The sequence below is a fragment of the Rhinoderma darwinii genome, chromosome 1 (genome assembly GCF_050947455.1).
Source record: "Rhinoderma darwinii isolate aRhiDar2 chromosome 1, aRhiDar2.hap1, whole genome shotgun sequence".
In the NCBI taxonomy this organism is placed as follows: domain Eukaryota; kingdom Metazoa; phylum Chordata; class Amphibia; order Anura; family Rhinodermatidae; genus Rhinoderma; species Rhinoderma darwinii.
The window spans coordinates 56,931,119-56,943,435 of record NC_134687.1 but is presented as its reverse complement, the minus strand read 5'-3'; positions in this window follow the sequence as shown (position 1 = coordinate 56,943,435).

Below are 12,317 nucleotides of genomic sequence, written 5' to 3'. Positions count from 1 at the left end.
CCACCAGGACATTAAAAATGGCTCGTGGCTGGGTCTTCCAGCACGACAATGACCAGAAAAATACAGCCAAGGCAACAAAGGAGTGGCTCAAAAAGAAGCACATTAAGGTCATGGAGTGGCCTAGCCAGTCTCCAGACCTTAATCCCATCGAAAACTTATCGAGGGAGCTGAAGATCTGAGTTGCCAAGCGACAGCCTCAAAATCTTAATGATTTACAGATGATCTGCAAAGAGGAGTGGGCCAAAATTCCATCTAACATGTGTGCAAACCTCATCCTCAACTACTAAAAACGTCTGACTGCTGTGCTTGCCAACAAGGGTTTTGCCACCAAGTATTAAGTCTTGTTTGCCAAAGGGATCAAATACTTATTTCTCTGTGCACAATGCAAATAAATATATATCATTTTGACTATGTGATTTTCAGTTGTTTTTTTTTAGATAATCTATCTCTCACTGGTAAAATTAACCTAGCCTAAAAATTCTAGACTGTTCATGTCTTTGACAGTGGGCAAACTTAAAAAATCAGCAAGGGATCAAATACTTATTTCCTTCACTGTATATATACACACATAGATTTTTTATGGGGGCATAGATATTGTGGTTATTGCCCCTGATGTTTTAAGACCTTAACTACGCCCCTGGCTGCTAGTACTGCATTTTTTTTGTCACTTAGGAGACCCAGCGATTCAGCTGAAAGCTGTGGGCCGTCAGCCATGAAGAGAACTGGGGAGGCCCATGAAGGACTTTTGCACCGGGCCCATGAGCCTTTAGCTACGCCCCTGCCCGTTACCGTTGATCTCTGAACTCCTTGACCGCCTACAGGGGGTGAGAATTTTCACCAAACTAGATCTTCGTGGAGCTTATAATCTCATCCGTGAGGTAGATGAATGGAAAACCACATTCAACACTCGTGATGGGCATTTTGAATACCTCGTCATGCCCTCTGGACTTTGTAACGCTCCTACGGTTTTCCAAGCATTTGTTAATGACATTTTTCGAGATCTGTTGTACAGATGTGTGGTGGTATACCTAGATGACATTTTAATCTTTTCTCCTAATATTCAAACTCATCGTGTGCATGTGTGTCAATAGTTACAGCATCTGCAAGATAACTCTCTGTTTACTAAACTGTAGAAATGCATCTTCCAGAAAACCAGCCTGCCTTTCCTGGGTTATGTAATTTCCTATCAGGGACTTCAAATGGATCCAGCCAAGCTATCCTCAATTCTCAACTGGCCTCGTCCGCAAGGACTCAAAGCTGTCAAACGCCTGCTTGGATTCGAAAATTATTATCGCCAGTTTATTCCTCACTTCTCCTCTATGACATGTCCTATTTTTGCACTGACCAAAAAGGGGGTTAAGGCCAAAGACTGGACCACGGAGGCCGAAGCCGCATTCAAAGCTCTTAAGATTGCCTTCTCTTCTGCTTCAGTCCTACATAGACCGGATTCCACCAAACCCTTTGTTCTGGAGGTCGATCCTTCATCTGTGGGAGTCGGAGCTATTCTTTCACAAAATACTTGTAGAGGGAGACTTGTGGTCTCTGGCTTTTTCTCCAAGTCATTTACACCTGCTGAAAAAAATTATGGTATTGGAGATAAATAACTTTTGGCTATTAAATTGGCCCTGGAGGAGTGGAGACATTTGCTAGAGGGTGTGCGGCATCCTATTATCATCTGCATAGATAATAAAAACCTACTTTACCTGCAATCTGCTCAACGCCTGAATCCTCGCCAAGCACAGTGGGCATTATTCTACTCAAGATTTGATTTCCTTCTTCACTACAGACCCGCTGAAAAGAATACCAAGGTTGATGCCTTATCTCGCTCTTTTGACGCCACAGATCAAGAGCCCAATACTCAGTTTATTATACTGTAGATCCAAAACGCATTATGATCGCTGCCCCAGCGGAAGTGGTACACATTCCCCGAGGGAAGACCTACATACCCCTAAACAAAGGGATTGTGTTCTTCACTGGGGTCATGCCTCCAGGGTTTCTGGGCACCATGGCATTAAAAAAAACCTCTCAATTTGATTAGCCGTCAGTACTGGAGGCCTTCCATGTCTCAAGATACTAAAGACTTTGTTTCAGCCTGCTCCACCTGCTCTCAGAATAAAGTCTCCCATTAAAGACCAGCCGGTCTTTTGCATCCTCTACCCATGCCTGACTCTCCCTGGTCACACATTGCCATGGACTTCATTACCGATGTGCCAAGTTCTGGTGGGTGTACCGTGATCTGAGTAGTCATGGATCGCTTTTCCAAAATGGCGCATTTTGTACCCCTTCCAGGCCTTCCGTCATCTTCTCGACTGGCTACACTGTTTATCAAGCACATCTTTCGCCTTCATGGTCTTCCTAAACATATTGTCTCTGACAGAGGAGTACAGTTCACATCCAAGTTCTGGAGAGCCTTGTGCAAACTGCTGGAGGTCAAACTTGACTTCTCTTCCACTTACCATCCTCAATCCAATGGTCAAGTAGAGCGGATTAATCAAATACTTGAAAGTTTCCTCAGAAATTTTGTGTCTCCACGACAAGACGACTGGGCAAGTCCACTTCCATGGGCCGAATTTGCCTACAACAACCATACGGGCTAATCTACCCTCTCTTCTCCTTTCTTCTTTGTGTATGGCCAGCACCCAGGAATACCTATACCAGTTTCTGTACCTTCTAAGGTTCCAGCTGCTAACATGGTCCACCGTGACTTTGTACGTATATGGCAGGAGGCCATTTATGTTGTTTTTAAAGATGTGGAAATAAAATTATTATCTTTTAAATACATACATGAAGACTTCTGGTTTCCGTGCTCCTATATGGGTTTCATTTGTTTAGATATATGTTTGGGAGTTTAAACTACCATTACATTTATAAAAATCACCTATAGGTATAAATAATATACCCTCAGCCGTCCCAAAGAAAATCAGGATGTACAGTACCACACCACTGGGGCCAAAATTACAGAGGGCAAGCTGTGTATTAAAACAACTTATGCTGTTCTGTTTTATATATTGTTGTATTGTGTGGCTTGAAAGCATTCATTTTTTTAATAGTTTTTTTTTTCAACTGACCACATTTAAAGAAAATAATGAGATGACAATCCTTAACTTGCAGCAAATTTGGACAAACAATTTGACATCAAAAGGCAGGTCACTTACTGTGATTTTTAGAATTAAAAGTTATCCTGTAGAGTTTAGTTGTAGTTTATTTAGTAAAATCTATTTATTTCAGTATTGAAAAGGAAAATGTTCATGTTGTCATTGATTGACCTTTAAAAAGAAAAATATGGCTGGCTTATAAGTAATAGGAAAGCAATGATTTCAAAACACTAATAAACTCTTCTCATTTTTAAGAAACATTCCAAATTATTTCCAATGGCTTAAATGCAAGAAAAGAAACAAAACAATTATTGAAATTAAAAACATTTACAAGCTTTGAAGTTGACATTGTATTATTTGTTCCAGTCATAGTCGGATATCATTTATCCCTTTCTATAGTCTAAAACAAAACAAAATCAACACTGGGATATATTTATAAGATTTTACATTAGTATATAATGATATAATTAAATTAACATTATTGTTTTTTTGATTGGTGGGTGCACAGAAACGGGACAGCATGGTGGCACAGTGGTTAGCACTGTTGCCTTGAAGCAGTGGAGTCCTGGATTTGAATCTAACCAAGGACAACATCTGCATGGAGTTAATCTGTTGTCCCAATGTCTGCATGGGTTTCCTTACACACTCCTAAAACTTGCTGATAGATCAATAAGCTTGTGTGCATGTGTTTGAAAGTTAGTTGTGAACCCTATTGTGGACAGGGACGAATATGCATGGTGACAATTGTTGTGATATGTGTTGGTGCTATAAAGCCACCGAAAACAATGTATCTTTGGCTGCTATGTTAATAGTTTTATGCAAAAGCACTAGAGTTTTGCGTATGATTATTATTTAACCCCTTCCCGCTCCTGGACGTACTATTAGGTCATGGCAGCTGTATCGTTCGCGCTCCATGACCTAACAGTACATCTCGGGAGTAACGGCCGTTTCGGCCGTCCTCCCGACACATACAGGAGCTGTGACAGCTGCTGTCTCGTACAGCAGCTGTCACAGCTCCTACAGCGGGGACCGATCGCTGTGTCCCCGCTGATTAACCCCTTAAAAGCTGCGTTCTATAGAGATCGCGGCTTTTTAGGGGTTAAGCTGCCATCGCCGGCCTGCTACACGATAGCGGCCGGCGATGGTGACTATGGCAACCGGACACCAAACAATGGCGTCCGGCTATGCCATAGACGGAAGCATAGTGGGTCCTGACAACGTCAGGACCCACTATGCTTGCTGTCAGTGAATAGCGGACAGTACTAATACACTGCACTACGCATGTATCTGCAGTGTATTAGAATTGCGATCAGGGCCTCCTGCCCTCAAGTCCCCTAGTGGGACAAAGTAATAAAGTAAAAAAAAAGATGTGTAAAAATAAGAAAATAAAAGTTTTCAAAGTATTAAAAGTAAAAATCCCCCTTTTTACCTTATAAGTCATTTATTATTAATAAAAATATATAAACAAACAAATAAACTATACATAATTGGTATCGCCGTGTCCGTAACGGCCTGAACTACTAAATTATTTCGTTATTTATCCCGCACGGTGAACGCCGTAAAGGAAAATAATAATAATAAACCGTACCACAATCACAATTGTTTGGTCACTTCACCTCCCAAAAAATGGAATAAAAAGAGATAAAAAAGTCGCATGTACCGAAAAATGGTACTGATCGAAACTACAGTTCGTTACGCAAAAAATAAGTCCTCGCACGGCTTTATTGATTGAAAAATAAAAACGTTCTGGCGCTTAGAATAAGGTAACACAAAAAGTGAATGATTTTTTACAAAACGTATTCTATTGTGCAAACGCCATAAGACATAAAAAAAATATAAACATCTGGTATCGCCATAATCGTATCGACCAGCAGAATAAAGTGAATATGTCATTTATAGCGCACGGTGAACGCTGTAAAAAAAATAGAATAAAAAAACAATAGTAGAATTGCTGTTTTTTAGTCACCACGCCACCTAAAAATAGAATAAAAACTGATCAAAAAGCTGCATGCACCCCAAAAAAACTACAATTAATTCCTCAAGGGGTCTAGTTTCCAAATTGGGGTCACTTTTGGGGGGTTTCCAATGTTTTGGCACCACAAGACCTCTTCAAACCGGACATGGTACCTAATAAAAAAGAGGCCTCAAAATCCACTAGGTGATCCTTTGCTTCGGAGGCCGGTGCTTCAGTCCATTACCGCACTAGGGCCACATGTGGGATATTTCTCAAAACTACAGAATCTGGGCAATAAGTATTAAGTTGCGTTTCTCTGATAAATCCTTTTGTGTTATAAAAAAAATGGTATAAAGAGGATTTTCTGACAAAAAAAAAATGTAAATTTCACCTCTACTTTGCTCTAAATTTTCGTGAAACACCTAAAGGGTTCATAAACTTTCTAAATGCTGTTGTGAATACTTTGAGGGGTCTAGTTTCTAAAATGGGGTGTTTGATAGGGGTTTCTAATATATGGGCCCCTCAAAGCAACTTCAGAACTGAAATGTAACCTAAGAAAATAAATAAATGAGGCAATACTTCGCTTCTTACATTATACTGATAATGAGCCGTGCCCACCCCGAGATGACCCCAGTTTTGACCGTTTGTATAAATGGAGACCCCTATTAGACCCTTTCAGTGCCCGGTTTTCCCAAGCATACACCCCCGAGAAGTGTATTTCTATTGATGAGTCCCTGGTACATTTTAAAGGGAGGGTTCAATTCCGCGAGTACCTGCCGGGTAAGAGGGCAAGGTATGGCGTGAAGATGTATAAGCTGTGCGAGAGTGCATCAGGGTATACCTACAGGTTTAGGATATATGAAGGAAAGGCCACCCCCAAACCAGACTGCATCCTGGACTACAATAGGTACATGGGAGGGGTGGACTTGTCAGATCAAGTCCTGAAGCCCTACAGCGCCATGCGGTGTGGTATAAGAAGCTGGCCGTGCACATCATACAGATGGCATTGTACAACGCGTACGTGCTACGTCGATGTGCAGGCCAGACGGGAACTTTCCTGGAATTTCAAGAGTTGATTATCAAGAACATAATCTTTAGGGACCAAGAAGCGGGGCCACACGCATCGTACCAGGGCAACACTTTCCAGGAGAAGTTCCCCAAACTGGCAAGAAGGGAAAAAGTCAAGAGGTGCAGTCTGCTATAAGAGGGGAATAAGGAAGGACACAATATACCAATGTGACACGTGTCCCGAAAAGCAGAGCTCTGTATGAAAGAGTGTTTTAAAATTGATCATACATCCCTTGGTTTATAATTTACCCCAATTTTACTTACCCTGATGCACTCCGCACAGCTTATCCCCCCTCGTCTTTCCCTTCTGAGCCCTGCTGCGTGCCCAGGCAGCTGATAACAGCCACATGTAGGGTATTGCCATACCCGGGAGAACCCACATTACAGTTTATGGGGTGTAGGTCTACAGTCAAAATGCTCACTACACCTCTAGATGAATGCCTTAAGGGTGTAGTTTTTAAAACGGGGTCACTTCTTGCGGGTTTCAACTAGGTACCTCAGGGGCTTCTGCATACATGACTTCGCACTAGAAAATCCCCAGTAGGCCAAATGGTGGTCCTTTCCTTCTGAGCCCTCCCATGGGCCCAAATGGCAGTTTTTCACCACAAATGGGGTATTGCGGCACTCAGAACAAATTGCGCAACAAAATGGAGTATTTTATTTCTTGTGAAAATAAGAATTTTTGAGCTAAAACGACATATTATTGGAAAAAATATTTTTTTTTCAATTCCCAGCCCAATTCAAATAAGTTCTGTGAATAAACTATGGGGTCTAAATGGTCACATTACCCATAAATGAATTCCTTGAGGGGTGTAGTTTCCAAAATGGGGTCACTTCTGGTAGGTTTCCATTGCTTTGATACCTCTGGGACTCTGCAAATGCGACACGGCCCCCTAAAACCAAACCAGCAAAATCTGCACTCCAAAGAACACACAGCGCTCCTTCCCTTCTGAGGCCTCCCATGGGCCCAAACGGCAGTTTTTCACCACAAATGGGGTATTGCGGCACTCAGAACAAATTGCGCAACAAAATAGAGTATTTTATTTCTTGTGAAAATAAGAATTTTTGAGCTAAAACGACATATTATTGGAAAAAATATTTTTTTTTTAAATTCCCAGCCCAATTCAAATAAGTTCTGTGAAGAAACTATGGGGTCTAAATGGTCACATTACCCATAAATGAATTCCTTAAGGGGTGTAGTTTCCAAAATGGGGTCACTTCTGGTAGGTTTACATTGCTTTGATACCTCTGGGACTCTGCAAATGCGACACGGCCCCCTAAAACCAAACCAGCAAAATCTGCACTCCAAAGAACACACAGCGCTCCTTCCCTTCTGAGGCCTCCCATGGGCCCAAACGGCAGTTTATCACCACAAATGGGGTATTGCTGCATTCAGGAGAAATTGGGCAACAAAATGGGGTATTTTGTTCCCTGTGAAAATAAGAAATTTTGATAAAAAATGACATCTTATTGGAAAAAATGAAATTTTTTTCATTTCACAGCCCAATTCAAATAGGTGCTATGAAAAAACTGTGGGGTCTAAATTGTAACAACAACCATAAATGAATTCCTTGAGGGGTGTAGTTTCCAAAATGGGGTCACTATTGGGGGATTCCTACTGTTTTGGCACTTCAACACCTTTTCAAACCTGGCATGCTGCCTAAAATATATTCTAATAAAAAAAGAGGACTCAAAATGCACTAGGTGCTTCTTTGTTTCTAGGGCTTGTGTTTTAGTCCACGAGCGCAGTAGGGCCACATGTGTGACATTTCTAAAAAACTGCAGAATCTGGACAATACATATTTAGTAGTGTTTCTCTGGTAAAACCTTCTGTGTTACAGGAAATTTTTTTATTAAAATTGAAATTCAGCAAGAAAAATGAAATTTCACATCCACTTTGCTTTAATTCCTGTGAAATGCCAGAAGGGTTAAAAAACTTTCTAAATGCTGTTTTGAATACTTTGAGGGGTCTAGTTTTTAAAATGGGGTGTTTTATCAGGGTTTCTAATACATAGGCCCCTCAAAGTCACTTCAGAACTCAAGAGGTACCTTAAAAAAAAGGCTTTTAAAATTTTCTTAAAAATAAGAGAAATTGCTGTTTATGTTCTAAGCCTTGTAACGTCCAAGAAAAATACAAGAATGCTCAAAAAACGATGCCAATCTAAAGTAGACATATGGAAAATGTGAACTAGTAACTATTTTGGGTGGTATAACCGTCTGTTTTACGAGCAGATGCATTTCAATTCTGAAAAATTCTATTTTTTCAACATTTTCTCTACATTTTGCAATTTTTCACCAATAAACACTGAATATATCGACCAAATTTTACCACGAACATGAAGCCCAATGTGTCATGAGAAAACAATCTCAGAATAGCTTGGGTAAGTTTAAGCATTCCGACGTTATTACCACATAAAGTGAAATATGTCAGATTTGAAAAATGGGCTCTTAGCCTTAAGGCCAAAACAAGGCTGCGTCCTTAAGGGGTTAATAAGAGTTGAAAAAAAAACTGATTGGAAATATTGGCTTTTTTATTTGACCCTCAAACTTTCCAGTTTCCTTCTGCAGTATATGGGAAAGCTGGAGTCGGTGGTGGTGATCAGGAGAAAAATGTATCACTAGAGATGTGACGAAGGTCGTTGCTAAGATCTAAAAAATCAGGGGCATGAGCTACAATGCATATGTTTAGTCCACCCCACTCAGTAACGGTGCCCCCACTCAGTATTACCTACCGCTTTTCATACCTACTCAGTAATAGTGCCCCACTCAGTTATGCAGCCCCCACAGTGCCGACCACTCAGTAATGGTACACCCATAGTGCTCTCCACTCAGTAATATTACTCACACTCGAACATAGCTGCTCAATCTCTTTTTTATTTACAAACATAGAAATTGTAAGAGATATGATTTGCATGCTTCTAAAAATTTATTTGTAGGCATAACATAAGCTCTGTTTCAACAATATTCTACATTTAAGGTAGCATTTTCTTTTACGGAATAAACCTTTTGGGCCAGTTTGGTATATACTGGACTGGGCTAATGCATGTACATATGTGTCCACCCTCATCTTTCTGCAAATTTCATTAAGTACTCCAATTTCTCACGGTGCATAGTCAATACATTATCGCGACATGCTAGCAAAACCCTCGACAGGTTGCAATTCACATCACAATTACTGGGTGGCTACATATAGACACATTAAGCCAAAATAATTCCTGTCCCAGTATAATGAAATTTATATATATATATTTTTTCAAAGCTGGTCATCTCGTACCAGACATACCAGAATATGTTGAGTCAAGCTAAGAAAGAATACATGTGTAATCTCGCCTACAGAAGATCCTGAAAAAATATATATATTTATTTCAGAATTACAATATGATGCATGTTTATGAGGTCCAAAACTTACTAGCGATGAGCGGATATGGGATTTGAGGCAAAACGTACTTATTCACAAGATTTTTTGAACATAGAGCTTTTCCATGTTCGCCTGCAGTCCGCAACACATCAAGTATTTAAACAGCCTATCAGGAGTCTCCTGTTAGATCATGTGATACATAACACAGTTTAATTATATAAATAGGGTCATTCTGGTGCCATTTTCAGTATGGGGAGGACCAGTATATAGCCCAGCAAGTGTGTTAGTTAAACCAGTATAGAGTATTTAGTTTGCAACAACATAGGCTCTGTGCACACAGATGTATACCTGAGACACAGTTATTTAAAGAAAAAAATTATTTCATACAGGTGTCCAAAAACTTCTCTCCGTGAGCAACAGTTTTCTCCCACTACGTCTGTTGATGTCCTTTCAGGCATTTAACACTGGATTAAATTTATTTTAAATACATATGTTCTCCTCAGTCTTTCCCTGGCCATATAATTTTCTATGACGTATATAAAGGCTGGATGGGAACAGAGAGAACAAAAAGGCGTTATATAGGGTGAGTACATCAGATTAGCAATGGCTTTCTCTGTTAGGTATAGTAAAAGGAGGGTCACCTCTAGGGGTTGAGCATGGATAGGCACAACCCTATTGTACAGTAAGTTGGTTAAGAAGAATACTGCCGGTGCCGTAATCCCTAGAGCATCAGGTGCCAACCTCGCCGGGGAGTGAATGCAGGTAGATAAAAACAATGGGAACCAGGTGGGATCCACTGTAAAAAAGAGACACCATCCAGGCACAATTCTTCCATGAGTCCAACATGTTTTTGAGAAAAAATAAAATAAATTTATTGTCTAAAACAATAGATCATACTAAAACATACATAAAAAAGAGAGATAGAGGGTCTCATGAGGTACAATGCATTTCGGGGAAACAGAACCCCTTTATCAAGTAAACATGAGACCATGAATTGTATGGTGTAGCTAACTTGTTTATATTTTTTCTCAAAAACGTGTTGGACTCGTGGAAGTATTGTGCCTGAATTTTTACAGTGGATCCCACCTGGTTCCCATTGTTTTTATCTACCTATATTATTTTCTATGGGATATCACCCTATTAATCTTTATGGTGTACAAATTCAACATAATTATAGTGCCATAGAAGAGTGATCCATGGTGGTCCAAGTGTCGCCTGGGACCCCCACTTTTATGACATATTTAATTGCCATGTTATACGAGTTGATAATAAGAAAAAGCTTTAAAGTGAATGTCAACCATTTAACACCATGTCTATCACAAACTTGTCCGTGTTCCAGAGCCATCTCTTCTTACTCCCAGCCACAGCTGCACAAAGTTTTATGGTGGGGCAGACAGCAGAGTAATTGGCTTTATGGTCAATCATTTAACCCCTTCCCGACATTTGACGTACATGTACGTCATGGAAAGCATTGACTTCCCGCAAAATGCCGTACATGTACGTCAAACGTTTGGCACCGGCTCAGAAGCTGAGTCGGTGCCATCATCGTCGGATCTCAGCTGTATCTTACAGCTGACATCTGACTGTAACGGCGGGGACTGAAATTAGCTTCGATCCCCGCCATTAACCCCTTAAGTGCAGCGCTCAAACGCGATCGCTGCACTTAAGGTGTTTGCAGCTCATCGGAGCCCCAGCAATGAAATTGCCGGGGTTCCGGTGGCTGCAATGGCAAACGGAGGCCTAATACTGGCCTCCCGGTCTGCCTAGCACCGAAGCCGGTCAAGATCCGCCCGGCGGCGGAGCCTGATCGGCTTCCGTAGCTGCCGGCAAGATGGCGCCGGGTCAGGAGCTGATCCGGCGTCATCAGCGGTGGAGGTCAGCTGTACTGTACAGCTGACATCCACCTGTAACGGCAGGAACCGGAGCTAGCTCCGATCCCTGCCATTAACCCCTTCGATGCAGCAATCGAAAGCGATTGCTGCATCGTAGCGGTTACTAGCAGATCGCCAGCCCTGACAGGCAATCGGGACTGGCGACTGCTGTTATGGCAACAGGAGACACAATGGTCTCCTGCTCTGCCATTACGGAAGCCGATTTAGGCCCCGCCGGGAGGCGAAGCCTAAACGGCTTGCTGTCAGTGAATGACTGACAGATCTAATACATTGCACTACATAGGTAGTGCAATGTATTAGAAAAAAAAATATCTGACCGTTGGACCTTCAAGTCCCCTAGTGGGACTTGAGAAAAAGTGTAAAAAAAGTATAAAAAAGTGTAAAAAAAAGTGCAAAAAATAAAAGTTTGAAAACAATAAAAGTTTCAAGTAATCAAATAAAACACAATCCCCCTTTTACTCTTATCAAGTCCTTTATTATTGAAAAATAATAATAAACCATATGTATTTGGTATCGCCACGACCGTAACGACCGGAGGTATCAAAATATTAGATTATTTATTGCACACGGTGAACAGCGTAAAAAAACCCCGTAAAAAACGTTACCAGAGTTTCTGTTTTTTGGTCACTTTGCCCTACAAATATTACAATAAAAAGTGATCAAAAAGTCGCACGTATCCAAAAATTGTACCTATAAAAACTATAGCTCGTCCCGCAAAAAACAAGCCCTCATACACCTCCGTCGACAAAAAAATTAAAAAGTTATGGTTCTCACAACTTGGCGACAGAAAAAATACATTCTTTTTACAAAAGTAATTTTATTGTGCAAAAAGTTTTAAAACATAAAAAAGTTCTATAAATTAGGTATCGCCGGAATCGTACTGACCCGCAGAATAAAGTTAACATGTAATTTATAACGCATGGTGAACGCTGTATAAAAAAACCGAAAAA